Here is a 16,789-nt window from a genome sequence, read left to right on the forward strand (position 1 = left end):
TTCTAAACATCCCTAGGTCCACTGTTTCCGATGTGATAGGGACACATGTGAAGGGACACATACAGCACAAAAGCGTACAGACTGACCTCGTCTATTCACTGACAGAGACCGCCGGCAGTTGAAGAGGGTCGTAATGTGTAATAGGCAGACATCTATCCAGACCATCACACAGGAATTCCTAACTGCATCAGGATCCACTGCAAGTACTACGATTGATAGGTGGGAGGTGAGAAAACTTAGATTTCATGGTTGAGCGACTGCTCATGAGCCACATATCATGCCAGTAAATGCCAAACGACACCTCGCTTGGTGTAAGGAGTGTAAACATTGGACTATTGGACAGTGGAAAAACATTGTGTGGAGTGACGAATCACGGTACACAATGTGGCAATCTGATGGCAGGGTGTGGGTATGGCGAATGCCTGGGGAACATCATCTGCCAGCGTGTGTAATGTCAATAGTAAAATTCGGAGACAGTGATGTTACGGTGTGGTCGTGTTTTTCATGGAGGGGCTTTGCACCCCTTGTTGTTTTGCGTGGCACTATCCTAGCACAGGCCTACATTGGTGTTTTAAGCACCTTCTTGCTCCCCACTGCTGAAGAACAATTTGGGTATGGCGATTGCATATTTCAACACAATCGAGCACCTGTTTATAATGCATGGTCTGTGATGGAGTGATTACACGACAGTAACATCCCTTTAACGAACTGGCTGGCACAGAGTCCTCACCTGAATCCTATAGAACACCTTTGGGATGTTTTGGAATGCCAACTTCGAGCCAGGCCTGACCGACCAATATCGATACCTCTTCTCAGTGCAGCACTCTGTGAAGAATGGGCCACCATTCATCAAGAAACCTTCCAGCACATTATTGAACGTATGCCTGCGAGAGTGGAAGCTGTCATCAAGGCTAAGGGCGGGCCAACACCATATTGAATTCCAGCATTACCAATGGAGGGCACCACGAACTTGTAAGCCATTTTCAGCCAGGTGTCCGGATACTTTTGATGACTCAGTGTAGCTGGTCTGTATCCAAGAAATAGAGGAGGAGTGGGGTATGTGGTAGCACCATACGATATTTTCTTAAAACATATCAAAATGTATGCCATTAAAAATGCAACAGCCACAAATATCAGAAAAAGAATTGAGGGAGACTATTTGAGAAGAGTAGGTAAACCATAGGTACTACTAACTGATAATGCTTCATATTTCATTGCGCAAAAGTGGAAACAATTTATTACCTCACTTGGCATAAAACACGTATTAGTAAGTTTTTTCACCCAGAAGCAAGCCTAGTAGAATGAGTTTTTAAAGAATTTAACTGGTTTATTAGGACATACACCCCACACAAACACACCCGATGGGTAGAATATGTAACTTCTTTCATGCAAGTTTTAAATAACCTTCCACATTCTGCGACAGGTTTCATACCCAATGAATTGATGTTCCAGACTAAACAAACGAAAGAGTGGGTGTCGCCCATACCAAAAGTATCCACTACAGAAATGACACTAAAAGACAATCAAACAAGCCATGGTTACACTAGAAAACAGGTGTGAGTATAGAAAGAAAATTTATAATAAGAAACTAAAATGTGTTAGACAGTTTTTTGAAGGGCAATGAGTCCTTGTACAGACGCACCCAAATCGATGAAATTTGACAAACTGAATATGAAGTGGCACTTACTCTATTCAGAACCATATATAATTTCCAAAATACCATTCCCTCGTACGTACAGATTAACCCATGAGAAAACATGGGGAGAGAAGGATCTCCATCCTCACAAAGATATAAAAGCTTTTATAGAACGATGAAAGTAGGTAGTATTTTTTTTCTGTCACAAGATAATTGTACATAGTGTATATAACTCTTAAGTGTAATTCTTCTTCTGGAGTGTACTTTAAGATAAAGTAATGTGTACAGGCATAAGTAATTCTTTTGATTTGTACACATAAGCATATAATCAACAGCAATGAGAAGTAGTACACCGCTTCATGCAACATGAAAGTATAAACAAAATTAGCTTATGGCTCAGCTGTCCACGCTCAACAATATGCGCTAATGTCAGTAGCAAGAGAGGAGGCATTGACCTGTGCGCATGCGCAACAGACTGGCAGAAGGCGCAACCAAATAGGAATGTGATATGTACATGTCATCATCATCATCATCTTGGACAGTTTCCAGCCACTGGCTGGGTCTGTCGGGAACACAAGCCTCTCCATTGTGTTCTGTCTTTCCACCATTCCCCCTCTTCCACCTTCGTCCAGTTCTCTCCTCTTCTCGTCACACATTCCTTCACTCCCTTCACCCATCTATCTCTTGGTCTTCCTCTGGGCCTCTTCCCCTCCAGTTGCAGATCAAACATCCTCTTTGGAATTCTTCCCTCATCCATTCTCTTCATGTGTCCATACCACTGCAGTCTTGATTTTTCTATCTTGTCCTGTACTGGTTCCTCCTTTAGTCTTTCCCTCACATACACATTTCGCAATCTGTCTCGTCTTGTTACACTCAACCTGCTCCTCTGGAACTTCATTTCACTAGCCTGTATTCTATTTTTGTCGCTTTTGTGCATTACCCATGTCTCACTTCCGTATGCCAATATGGGGACAAAGTAGGTTCGGTATATAATTCCCTTGGATTTATGTGGCACCTCCTTGCTCCAAATAAGCCCCCTAATGCATTTGTGGAACTGCCCTGCTTTTCTGCACCTTTCATTTATTTCCATTGTGTTTCCCCCCTTATTTTCAATCATGCTTCCCAGGTACTTGAAGGTCTCTACCACTTGTAGTTTTTCCCCTCCACAAGTTATATCCACATTTGGCCTATTCTTCTTCCTTGTTGTGACAATTATTTCACTTTTCTTTGCAGAGAAATGCATTCCATATTGTGCTGCCGTTGCCTCCCATGCATCTAACTGCTCTTGCACCTCCTTCTCGCAATTTCCCCATAACACCAGGTCATCGGCAAAAAGCACTGCTTTCATTTTATGATCTCCAATTGCATCTGATACTTGCTGTAGGATTTCATCCATCACAATAATAAACAATAAAGGCGAAAGTGCACTTCCCTGTCGCAGCCCATTTTCCAGCTTGAACCATGCAGTACGTTCCCTCCCCACTTTCACACAACTCTCACTTCCCTCATACATTTTTCTGACTTTTCGTGTTATCTCTTCATCTATCCCTTTTGCGTTCAGCACATCCCAGTGCTTGTCCCTACAGATACTGTCATACGCCTTCTCAATATCTAAAAAGGCCATGATTAAGTCCTTCCCGCACTCATAGTGCCTTTCCTGCAGTTGCCTTACCGCAAATATGAGGTCCGTTGTTGATCTTCCCGGTCTGAAACCGTACTGCTCCTCTTGCAGTCTACTTTCAATACTGCTTCTTATTCTCTTCTCCAGGATCTTTTCATAGATTTTTCCACAGTGGCATAGTAGGGTGATTCCTCTGTAGTTCTCACATCTTTTATCCCCTTTCTTGAAGATCGGGACTATAATTCCTTTCTTCCAATCCTCAGGAATTCTGTTCTCCTTCCACACCACCCTCAGCACTCTGTATAGCCACTGGGTTCCTACTTCTCCTGCTGCTCGTATCATATCCACTGTTACTTCATCCCAACCTGGTGCCTTGCCCCCTTTCATCCTCTTTATGGCTTCTTCCACTTCATTCCAAGTTAGATCATCAATTTCCCCACTATTATAATCGTCTGCTGCCTTAGGCTCTCCATCGCTGTTAGTTACCCGCTTGGCGGCATTCAACAGATCTTCAAAGTACTCCTTCCAAATCTTTTTGAGCTCATGCATTTCCTCCACAACTCTTCCATTATTATCCATGATCCTCAGGCACTCGCTTCTGTCGTTCCTCTTATTTCTTACCATGGTGTAAAGTACTTTTTTGTTCCCTTCACTGTCCTCTTCTAACATTCTTGTCCATTTTTCCATCCACTTCTTCTTCTCCGCCCTTACTATGGTCTGTGCCGCTTTCTTGCTTTCCTTATATTTTACCCTAGCTTCCTCTGTTCGGGTCTGGAACCATTCTCTGAAGGCTTTGTTCTTTCGAAGTACTGCCTCTTTACATATGTTGTTCCACCATGGGGTTTCCTTACTTCTCCTCTTTGTGCTAGTTCTTCCGCACACAGTCTCAGCTGCCTCAACTAGAGCCCTCTTAAAATCTCCCCATTCTTCTTCCACTGTTCTCTGATCTTCCTTTGGCAGCTTCTTCCTGATCAGTGTCTGGTACTGGGTCCTCCGTTCATCCTCTTTCAGCATCCATGTCTTCAACCTTTTCTCCTGTATATCTGTTGCCCTCCTATCTTTTTTCTCTCTCAGGGTGGCTACCAACAGCCGATGGTCACTGTCTAAGGCCTCAGATGGAATGACCTTAACATCTGTGAGGCTGCTCATCATCTGCCTATCCACTAGTACATAGTCTACTACTGAAGTTGGGGACCAGTCTCCACTGTACCAAGTTATTTTGTGGCTACTTCTCTTCTTGTACCAGGAATTTGCGATTGCCAGCCCATTCCTCTTGCAGAATTCCAGCAACAATTTTCCTTCTCTATTTCGGTTCCCCCAGCCCTCTGGTCCCATTATCTCCTCGAATCCTTTCCTGTCTGTGCCAACATGTGCATTGAGGTCCCCTATTATAATCTGATTACCTCCATTTAGCTGCTTTTGCATGTCATCTTCAAATTCCTCCTTCTCCTTTTTTGTACACCCCACCTGTGGGGCATATGCTTGGATCATTTCAATGCTTTTTCCTTTCACTCGTACTCTGGCTTTTATCATTCGATCATTGATACCTTCCACCTCCTCCTGCAGACCCTCTCTGACCACTATTGCCACTCCATTTCTTCCCCTCTCATTCCCTATCCGGTACAGTTTACATCCTTTACTTAGTGATTTTTCACCAACTCCTCTCCACCTAGTCTCAGCAAGTCCCAAGATGTCCAGTTTCCTCCTTTCCATCATTTCTACAATTTCTTCTAACTTCCCAGTTAGAGTCCTTACGTTTAAGGTGCCCAGTCGTAAACCATCTCGTAATCCTTTTCCATTGCTTGGTCAGTTTCCTTTAAATCAGTTCCGTGATCCGAGGCATGTTCCCTTTTTAAAAGCAGTTGATTTATCCACTACTGGCTTGCTAGGCCTATCGCAGCTTCACCAGAGCCCTGTTAGCCGTCATGTTTCAGGGTTCCCATAGGGCCTTCCCAGCTACCGTAGCGGTCCTGGGGCACACGAAGTCCCCGCTGTAGTGATATGTACATGTACCTAACTTAAATATAAGCCGGTCGCTGTGGCCGAGTGGTTCTAGGTGTTTCAGTCCGGAACCGTGCTGCTGCTACGGTCACAGGTTCGAATCCTGCCTCGGGCATGGATGTGTGTGATGTCCTTAGGTTAGTTAGGTTTCAGTAGTTCTAAGTCTAGGGGACTGATGACCTCAGATGTTAAGTCCCATAGTGCTTAGAGCCATTTGAACCTTAAATACAAAGTAAACGGGAATACTAAGGAACTGCATCTACTATCTAAGAACTAAGGAACTTATTGATATATGAACACAGAGCTTTAATTAAATGCCAAGCTATATACAACATATTTACAAGCCAAAGGAAGCATTATGGAAAAATATAAGAGGCGTGTAAGCTAAGGAGAAATGACAAAATACCATTAGAAATGTCAAATAATTTCTTTGCAGAGTAAATGATCATAATGGGTAACAGAATAAATGAATATCTATGAATTTAAACAAAGTATGGAAATCTTTGCAGATGGATGTAATGACCAAATGTATCAGTGGCCACCGAGCTACCTAATGCAATTAAAGTTTGTTTTAAGTTCTTGTCTTTCAGCGACCAATGCACTGTCACGGTGCAGATAAAGAGAATTATGTCAAGAGTAGCAAGCACCAAGTAAAGAAACGGGCTGCAGCTTGAGTAAACAATTTAGTTATAAGGATATTTATACAAAGGTCATAAGGCAAATGAAATATGAAAATATGCATCACCGCAGTATATCTCAGTGACATTTACCAGTATCTATTCGCTGCAGACTACACAAACATTTAAGCATGTGATCTTACAAAAACCAATTAATTTTTACCGTGTCACATGAAAGCTTAAATAATGACATTTCCATGCATTCAAGGAAGGTAAGTCCACAATGGCTGAAACTTCACATTTCACACTAAGCTCCTTGTGAATTGAAGTAAACAGCACTAGTGCATAAAGAAACAACATGATACTATGTGAATGATTAGTCAGTACACATTATTCCCATCAAATAAAAGTTTCCTTGGCCAATAGTTATATTGAATGAGTAACATTTCCTCATAAATCCTTGAACCAGTAGATGAGTGTTTTCTTTCTTCCCTCCCAAACAAAGGAGGCAGTGCCAAGCTTAGTTAGGCTAGCAATACATAATGTTTTAGTCCTATTTTGAATGTTTTTTCCCTCCTGTACCTAAGGAAGAAATGAGCTCCCATATGTCATAAAAGCCTATCTATAAAATGAAGTATAAATATATCATATGCTTGTATTGTACTATAACAATGTGTTATGTAATTAATTTGTATATGTGATGTGAACAAAGATAAGTTAAAACTAACAAACAAACTGTAGTAACAGAACCCGGTTAATGTAAAATTAATGATGTTTTAAAACTTAGGAAATCCATGTTCATAACATAAGTGATGGATGGAATGTTAGCCGTAGGTATAAGCTGTCATGTTATGAATAACTCAATACTTGTATGAATTTTCATTGTAAACCAAACTCCATGTGAAGGAATGAACTTCAAAGACAAGCAATTTATACAATGTTTTGGTCGGCTATATGTGTCTTTCAACAAGTAGATGGTCAAGAGTGGTGACATTAACATATGTGTGCAACGAAATAATTTCTGAGTATTGTGCCTCACAACGTGTGATACATTAGTAAGTGAACTATAGTTGTTTGAGCCAATACTTACCTCGTCGACGGATGCTGTTAGCCAGGGTTCTCTCTGCTGAAAATGCGAGTGTGATGGGTAATAATGATGCCCGAGTATGATAGGTAATAATGATGCCCGGGCCGTAAAAATGGAGATCTGCCACAGCATCCAATTTTGAACAATAAGCACACTCCCACTGCATCCAGAATGAAGACAAATGCCACAGCAATTCTTTAATACTCAGGTGAAAGTGTGACACAAAATGTGAAATCGACACTAAGAAAACCAGTGCACGCACGTGTGACGGTAGCAACTAGCATGTTGGCCATTAACGACTAGTGCTTAACCGCCAAACCTGATAGGGCGCAAGTGCGAAACCCAGCAGTGAGGCCGAAGCAAACTGAACATTGTTGTCAGCGCGCTAAATTCAGATATGTAATGAACTATCATATTATGTAAATAATCTTTCAATTTCTTGTAGAACTTTAACATACAGAGGATAAGCTGGCATATCAGTTTTACTAAATAAAAGAGAAGCCGACAAATAAAGGGCATCAACCCCTATTGGCAAATGTAAATGTAAATATGTACATGCAAATACACTGTACATCTCCATACCATGTCAGTGTACAGTGTGGGGGCAATTGTGTAGGTACATGGTGAAAGACCCCCTGTATTGGCTAAGGTTAAAATTTATTTAAAAAAAAAAGTGAAACAGCAATCGACCATAAGTGTCAGCAAAGACATCAATTATGAATGCACGGTAAGGTGCAGACAAAAAAAAAAAAAATTCATTTTTCTTTGTACGTGATTTTGCTTTTTCTCTTTTGTATGTGGAAGAATGGTTAAGATGTATTGCTTAAAGTATTAAGAGTGTTATGTATTATTTGTGTATATGGATAAGAGGATACGTACCAGCAGTATTAAGTATTTTTATTGAAGTGAAGTGGAGTCAAGTAAGGAGGATTTATACGAAGACAGTAACTTGTTCTCGAAAGAACAGTTACTGTTGATGACCGTGCAGCTTTTCCCTGGAATAAATGATGACTAACTGACAACCTCAGCTGCCGACAGGTGTTGTTGATATACCTCGATGCGGACAGCTGAAAATGTGTTCCCCGACCGGGACTCGAACCCGGGATCTCCTGCTTACATGGCAGACGCTCTATCCATCTGAGCCACCGAGGACACAGATGAATAGTCCCTGCAGTCGCGCTATTCATCTGTGTCCTCGGTGGCTCAGATGGATAGAGCGTCTGCCATGTAAGCAGGAGATCCCGGGTTCGAGTCCCGGTCGGGGAACACATTTTCAGCTGTCCGCATCGAGGTATATCAACAACACCTGTCTGCAGCTGAGGTTGTCAGTTAGTCATCATTTATTCTAAGGAGGATTTTCTTCATTTTTTGATGTGCACTGGTGTCCTTGAAGTCAGCTGCTTTCATCTGCAATTGAAATATAAGAGAGGAAGTATGAATAGCCTAAATTTATACTAGCAGAACATTTTTAATAATGCTGTTGTATTACCATTTAAATTTATTATAACACAACGAGTGGAGAGAAGCGTAGTTGCCAGCATGAGCTGGGTGCGTCAGCAACTGACTGCGTGAACAGCAAGACACGCAAGCTGGCCGATCTGCGATCTTTCTCAGTGGACTGTAAAGAAACTATCAGATAAAAAATCTGATTCTCACACATATTATTGGTTAATTCATCAGCTTCATGATGAATTGCATATCATTTCGTTAATGCTCATAGTTAATTGTGATATTTCAGTATTACTGCAAGAAATTCATGAAGTATGCTGTGGAAAATAAAGGTTGCTATGAATTTGCATTTTGTGTGTGTTGCCTCATATGAAGTGTAGAAACATACTGAATTACTATTTAAACCTGGGGTGGATCTGTTTGCAGTCTCGAGAAAATTGAATGTATATAAACCACTCTGTCATGAAAGCACATGCCAGCGAAAAAGCCACTTATCAAATAAACTGTTCGAGGTATCAAAACAAAATTTTGGCAAATGGTAGCACACACAAAGCAGATTATTTTGCCTTATTATCAATATGTGAAACTTTCATATCCACTGTGATAATAGAGCAACTACAGATTCTTTTCAGTGAAATAACATAATTTTTAAGGACCATCGATAGCTGGTGAAATGAGAACTGCTGTGAGTTTTGTAACAATATAAATGAAGTTATGCATTTATTTTATTCTGAGAATGGGCTGTTTCATAAACTACTGACCTGGCTTACCCTCATTTACTAGTTTAATAACGCACTATTTCATGAGTCTGTCGCAATTTAAACTGCATTAGAATGTTAGTGAGATGAATATTTGTAAACTATGCTTTATTTTGAGGAAAAAAGTAGACTTTTTACATGGCAACAAGTGAAGGTATGTGTTACTCAAAACTCGTCACAGTCTTCGTGAATCCATCCCTCAACTATCTTTTTGGTGTGGCTGACAACTTGAGACCTGTACTGTGGTTCAGCATTTCAAATGGCTTCATGTTTCAGCATTTTAGCCTCACTGAGTGTATTATCAATTGGATTTACACAAGTGTGATACAGACGAAGCCTGATTAAACTATGTCCTTTAGCATCAGCCAGTTTGTCGACCTGGTACCATAGGGTTTTTGGCTTGTAGAACACTTCAAGTTCCATTAACTTTGCCTTATACATGCTATGCTCAACTTTATCCGGTGGAACATTTCTTTGTACCCAGAGCGAAATATCCACTTTCATCCACTGGATTGATTGTTGAAGCTTTATCCATCACAACAGAGTGGTATTGTGCAACGTCCATTATTATTGTTGAATTCAGAGGAATATTTTGCAGCAGAACATTATTTTCAAAGCCATTGAATGTTGCTGAAAGTCCAATTTCATTCTGAATCTTTTGTTTTCAGACTTGGTGCACTGTTTTAATTAATACAAATCCAACACAAAACACTTGTTCACAATACCTGATGACGGTGTAACACTTCAGTGCCAGAAAGTACCATGCTCCAATGAAAGATGGCGAATGTAGATGCTTCTATTGCGCGACACAGTGTGGTAATGTTTATCCACGATGTGACAAGAGAGGTGCTTTACCCACAGCAGCGCTGTTGGTGTGGTGGGGAAAGCCTGTTTGCCATTGGTGTTACCTGGACAATGGCATTACATTCCCTCCGCTGAGCCAAACATCAAAAGTCACAAATAATTTTAAATGGACTATAGTGAGAAGAAGACCCAGGTTCGAATCCCAGCCTTGGTACAAAGTTCCATTTGTTACCTTAGTCCAGATGTACATCATAGATGTTTGAGACTTGATAAGTTATCTAGAACTATATAGTTTCATTTTATTCCATGATTATTTATATAACAATTGGTGTTTTTTCTTGTATACAGAACAGATGGATAGATGTACTCAGCTGGTGCAATAAGACTACCCAGTTTTTAAAATAGTTCTTTAGGATGAGTCTGACTAATTCTTTAAGTTATTATTCTTATGGTCCTTTTCACAGTTTCAAACTGTTTCTTGTGTTTTCTTCTTTTTCCTCCTCCTCCTCCCCCTCCCTTTTTTCTCAGAAAAAGAGTTCCATGGCTAAGAATTGATTTTATGAAGTAATAGTGTGTCACCACAAGTCATTGGCTGTTACAAACTTTTCCTAGAACCCTAAGAGTGTAACATGCTGAAGACATTTTTTTTTTAAAGTACCTTTGTGTGTTCATCACAAAAGACTTCTTGTTTCTTACACAATGTATAGGTTCATCATGTTGTTCAGTATGAGAGATTGTACTCCCTCTTTGTGCAGAAGTGCATGCTGATTGCTTTTTTATGTTCAGTTAATTTATTACATACTTCTCATTTGTAAACATCATTGAGCATTTCATTTGCCTTCTCAGTTTGGATTAACTGACAGAGGGATTCCTGACTAGAAATGGAGAAAAAACCACATGTGTCCAGAACTGCATCATTGCCACAGTAGATGGTGCTTACGAATGAAAGTTCCTCATGTGCCATGTGTTCCTTGTGGATTGCAGGTGATAGGTATAGTAAGGGTTGGCTGTAACTCATTACTCGTATCTCTCACAATTGATTCAGTTGTTTTTGGGAATACTGGCAATAATGAAACTGACCTATAGTTTTCTAGTTTTTTATACTTTCTGCATTACATTTCTTTAGTAAGGGTAGAACTTACATATTTTTTAGGTACTCTGGAAAAAATACCTCACATGAACAACACATTTATTGTGACTTATTATTTTTTAATTTCTGTATTGTCTTCCTGATTTCAGGTTCTGTTATGGAAAACTCCATTATATTTATAAAATAGAGGGAAACATTCCACGTGGGAAAAATACATATAAAAACAAAGATGCTGTAACTTGCCAAACGAGAAAGCGTTGGTATGTTGATAGAGACAATAAAAAACACACAAACACACACACACACACACACACACACAAATTTCAAGCTTTCTCAACCCACGCAACCCAAGGTTGCTTCATCAGGAAAGAGGGAAGGAGAGGGAAAGACGAAAGGAACGAAAGGATGTGGCTTTTAAGGGAGAGGGTAAGGAGTCATTCCAATCCTGGGAGCGGAAAGACTTACCTTAGGGGAAAAATATTCATTGCAGGTGTTGTATGTGTTTGTTTCAGGAAGATTTTGTTGAAACTTCTCTGAAATTCCAAAGAAATATTTATCTGAAAAAATTTCAAATTACAGAGGACTTATCAGGAATCCACTTCCATCTTTGATTTGTGTGTTACTATATTTGTCTACGCTCTCCAGTTTAGTGCTTCTGCAGGCTGTGGCAGATATACTTACCAATAACAGTTTCTTGCATTTGCGGGAGTGTGTTGTACTGTTTCTGTATGCTCTTGTCACTAGTGGTAGTCTGCTGTACCAGCTGTTGTTTCTATTTGCTGTGAAATATAGCTTTTAGGGCCTTGGGGAAGTATACATCTTACCGAACAATGTTGTTTTACAGGCCGTGGGAAGTGTGCTTACCATCCAAAGTAGATGACCAAAGAGGCTTGCGAAGTATACGTACAACAAAATTAATATTACTTCTGTGGGCTTTGGGAGGCATACTTACCACCAGCTTAGTAGTTTGACAAGGGTTTTGTGAATACTTCTTACACAAGGTTTTGCGAATATTTCTTACCACCTCTGGATGTGCCTGATCACATACCAGGTATTTAAAAACTGCTGCATCAGTCATTTTCTGTTTGTCGTGATATCATTACTGTTGTCACTGGTAAAAGTCAGAAGACATTGTTCTATTTCTACTGTATATATAATTGTAATTTGTATCCGCACATTTCTTTATTGTGTGGTAAATGAAGTTTTCAGAATTGTTTTCACATTGCGTTAAATACAATAAAAACACAAAACACTGTTTTTCTTATTTTTTCATGGGTAATACATACAGTCATCATTATACTTTTAACACCCACAAAATGGCCATAGAAGATATGCTTGCCGTGATAGTTTTTGGTCCTAAATCACAAAAATGGAATTATCAGAAAATATAGACAATTGATTGCCATTCTGATATGACACAAAAAAATTAGCTTCGCCAAGTCACTACAAAAAATGCACCTGCAAAAAAGTTAATGTTTTATGACATACTGTTCTGCTTTACTTTTATTGTCTTCTTTATACAGGATGTATCATAATTAATGGCATAAATTCACACAGTTGGAGGTATGCTATACTAGAAGTGGAAAAAGTCTCAGAAAACAAAGGTCCACAAACAATTCATTTGTGAGATAGTTGGGATTTTGTGATTACCAACTACTACTGACAAGATTCTCTGTAAACCCCGCATGCTGATCCATTGTGCGGTCTTTGGTTACATTTTCGATATGTGGAATTGTAAACAGAATGAATATGATAGTATGGTACAGAGCCAGAGTGCCATTCGTGTCAGTTATTTGCGAAGTGTCATTTGTGTGGTAGAAATGTTGATGATAACATGGAACACTACAATAACGAGGAGTATATGGATGTGCATTTCATGTTTGACATGGATAACAGCAATGTGCGGTAGGCTGCATGCTTACACCTAGAAGCATACCCTACTCGAAGGCACCCTGGGAGAACAACATTTTCAAGGATACATCAATGCCTCTGAGAAACTGGGAGCTTTGCACATGCTGCGGGAATGGGTAGGTCTGCCCGAATTACACATGTGCGTGAAGATGAGGTACTGGAAAAAGTCAAACACTCACCAGGAATTTTGACAAGGAAACTCGCTACACAAATTCCTGGAATTAGCCACAGTAGTGTTCGGAGACTAATGCATCACAATGCAGTGTACCCATACCACCTCCAATTTCAGTGTCTTAATGAGGCAGACCTTGGTCCTAGACTAACATTCTGTCAGGGGGTGCAACAGGTTGTACGGAACCACTATGTTTGACAGTAACATTTCCTTTACAGATTAAACAGGGGTCACTCATCATAATGGGTTTAATTATCATAATTCTGACTGTAGCCTCAAACTCACATGCTGTGCATGATTCTCTGCATCAATGTAGTTAGTGTTAATAGGTGATTGTCTTAGTGATCCCTACATGTTACCAAATGAAACTCAAAGGGTTTCTGCAGTATCATCCTGCAGGATTTCTTGAGGATGTTCCCTTAGAACAAGATCACAGGATGTGGGTCTTGTATGATGGAACACTGGCACATTTTGCTCCTAAGATGAGATCTCACATGCCAAAGGTAGACTGAGCGAGGAGGACCCATACTGGGGCCTCAAAGATCACCTGATCAGAATACCATAATTTTCTGTGTTTGGGGCCACCCTGGTTAACATGGCTGAAGAATTGGAGTAGACACTTGACAGTGCTTGTCAAGAATGATCCAGGCATGCCTGAAAGGATTCGAAACTCATAGCAGTGACGGGTACAGACCCGCATTCAGGTAAAAGGACAACACTTTGAATATGTCCTTTAACTATGAGAAAAGTCATTCAACAGTTGTCGTGTTCATTCAGACCACCTGCACTTCTACCAAAGTATCTATAATAACTTCTCTTAATTTTGTACAGTTTTGTTACCTTTTCCTAACTGGGATGATGTTTACACAGAATCAAGTCAGTGGTCATATGTATAAGCAGAATGTTGACTTTGTAGGATATATGAGCTATGCTTAAATAAAGAGGGTAGTTGGCAAGTGACAAGAATGGAGAACTGCTTCAAACGAATCTTAAGATCATACAGTTGCACTCTGCCAAAGCTATGCTTTGGTAGTTTTGGTACAGTACATAATAAATGGCATAGTAAATGCTAGCATTACTGGCTGTATTGGTAGCATTGATAAGGGAAGAGACATAAATGAAAGTACGCAAGGGAAACTGGGAGCTGATGAACTTTCTTTGTTTTTTATATGTTTTTCACATAATTAGAATCACACATTGCTCAGTATTAGTGCACTGCGTATTTTATATCTTTACAAAATGTTGTTGTTGTTGCTGTTGTTGTTGCTGTTGTTGTTGTGGTCTTCAGTTCTGAGACTGGTCTGATGCAGCTTTCCATGCTACTCTATCCTGTGCAAGCTTCTTCATCTCCCAGTACCTACTGCTACCTACATCCTTCTGAATCTGCTTAGGGTATTCATCTCTTGGTCTCCCTCTTCGATTTTTATCCCCCACGCTGTCCTCCAATACTAAATTGGTGATCCCTTGATGCCTCAGAACATGTCCCAACAACCGATCCCTTCTTCTAGTCAAGTTGTGCCACAAACTCCTCCCCAGTTCTGTTCAATACCTCCTCATTAGTTATGTGATCTATCCATCTAATCTTCAGCATTCTTCTGTAGCACCACATTTTGAAAGCTTCTATTCTCTTCTTGTCCAAACTATTTATCGTCCATGTTTCACTTCCATACATGGCTACACTCCATACAAATACTTTCAGAAACGACTTCCTGACACTTAAATCTATACTTGATGTTAACAAATTTCTCTTCTTCAGAAACACTTTCCTTGCCATTGCCAGTCTACATTTCGTATCCTCTCTACTTCGACCATCATTAGTTATTTTTCTCCCCAAATAGCAAAACTCATTTACTACTTTAAGCATCTCATTTGCTAATCTAATACCCTCAGCATCACCCGATTTAATTTGACTACATGCCATTATCCTCATTTTGTTTTGTTGATGATCATCTTATGTCCTCCTTTCAAGACACTGTCCATTCCGTTCAACTGCTCTTCCAAGTCCTTTGCTGTCTCTGACAGAATTACAATGTCATCGGCGAACCTCAAAGTTTTTATTTCTTCTCCATGGATTTTAATACCTACTCAAAATTTTTCTTTTGTTTCCTTTCTGCTTGCTCAATATACAGTTGAATGACATTGGAGAGATGCTACAACCCTGTCTCACTCCTTTCCCAACCACTGCTTCCCTTTCATGTCCCTCGACTCTTATAACTGCCATCTGGCTTCTATATAAACTGTAAATAGCCTTTCACTCCATGTATTTTACCCCTGCCACCTTTAGAATTTGAAAGAGAGTATTCCAGTCAACACTGTCAAAAGCTTTCTCTAAGTCTACAAATGCTAGAAACGTAGGTTTGCCTTTCCTTAATCTTTCTCCTAAGATAAGTCGTAGGGTCAGTATTGCCTCACATGTTCCAACATTTCTACGGAATCCAAACTGATCTTCCCCGAGGTCGGCTTCTACCAGTTTTTCCATTCGTCTGTTAAGAATTCACATTAGTATTTTGCAGCTGTAACTTATTAAACTGATAGTTCGGTAATTTTCAGATCTGTTAACACCTGCTTTCTTTGGGATTGGAATTATTATATTCTTCTTGAAGTCTGAAGGTATTTCGCCTGTCTCATACATTTTGCTCACCAGATGGTAGAGTTTTGTCAGGCTGTCAGTAGTTCTAATGGAATGTTGTCTACTCTCGGGGCCTTGTTTCGACTTAGGCCTTTCAGTGCTCTGTCAAACTCTTAACGCAGAATCGTATCTTCCATTTCATCTTCATCTACCTCCTCTTCCATTTCCTTAATAGTGTCCTCAAGAACATCGCCCCTGTATAGACTCTCTATATACCCCTTCCACCTTTCTGCTTTCCCTTCTTTGCTTAGAACTGTGTTTCCATCTGAGCTCTTGATATTCATACAAGTGGTTCTTTTTTCTCCAAAGGTCTCTTTAATTTTCCTGTAGGCAGTATCTATCTTACCCCTAGTGAGATAAGCCTCTACATCCTTACATTTGTCCTCTAGCCATCCCTGCTTAGCCATTTTGCACTTCCTGTCAATCTCATTTTTGAGACGTTTGTATTCCTTTTTGCCTGCTTCATTTACTGCATTTTTATAGTTTCTCCTTTCATCAGTTAAATTCAATATTTCTTCTGTTACCCAAGGATTTCTACTAGCCCTTGTCTTTTTACCTACTTGATCCTCTGCTGCCTTCACTACTTCATCCCCCAAAGCTACCCATTCTTCTTCTACTGTATTTCTTTCCCCCACTACAGTCAATTGTTCCCTTATGCCCTCCATGAAACTCTGTACATTCTCTGGTTTAGTCAGTTTATCCAGGTCCCATCTCCTTAAATTCCCACCTTTTTGCAGTCAGTTTCTTCAGTTTTAATCTACAGTTCATAACCAATATATTCTGTGATTAAGTTATGCTCTGTGCAAAATTCTATCAGGTGGCTTCCTCTTTCATTTCTTACCCCCAATCCATATTCACCTACTACATTTCCTTCTCTTCCTTTTCCTACTATCGAATTCCAGTCATCCATGAATATTAAATTTTCATCTCCCTTCACTGCCTGAATAAGTTCTTTTATCTCATCATACATTTCATCAATTTCTTCGTTATCTGCTCAGCTAGTTGGCATATAAA

The 16,789-nt window shown here is 39.9% G+C and overlaps 2 non-coding genes across 2 annotated transcripts; one reads left to right on the plus strand and one right to left on the minus strand.

Moving 5' to 3' along the window:
* Window positions 1-8,040: 8,040 nt before the first annotated feature.
* Window positions 8,041-8,114, minus strand: Trnat-ugu (transfer RNA threonine (anticodon UGU)). Its single transcript has one exon. It is a non-coding gene; the product is annotated as a tRNA-Thr (tRNA).
* A 40-nt stretch (window positions 8,115-8,154) lies between these two features.
* On the plus strand, window positions 8,155-8,228 carry Trnat-ugu (transfer RNA threonine (anticodon UGU)). The gene has a single exon. It is a non-coding gene; the product is annotated as a tRNA-Thr (tRNA).
* The last annotated feature ends 8,561 nt before the right edge of the window (window positions 8,229-16,789 follow it).

Source organism: Schistocerca nitens, chromosome 4 (assembly GCF_023898315.1).
Source record: "Schistocerca nitens isolate TAMUIC-IGC-003100 chromosome 4, iqSchNite1.1, whole genome shotgun sequence".
Lineage (NCBI taxonomy): Eukaryota > Metazoa > Arthropoda > Insecta > Orthoptera > Acrididae > Schistocerca > Schistocerca nitens.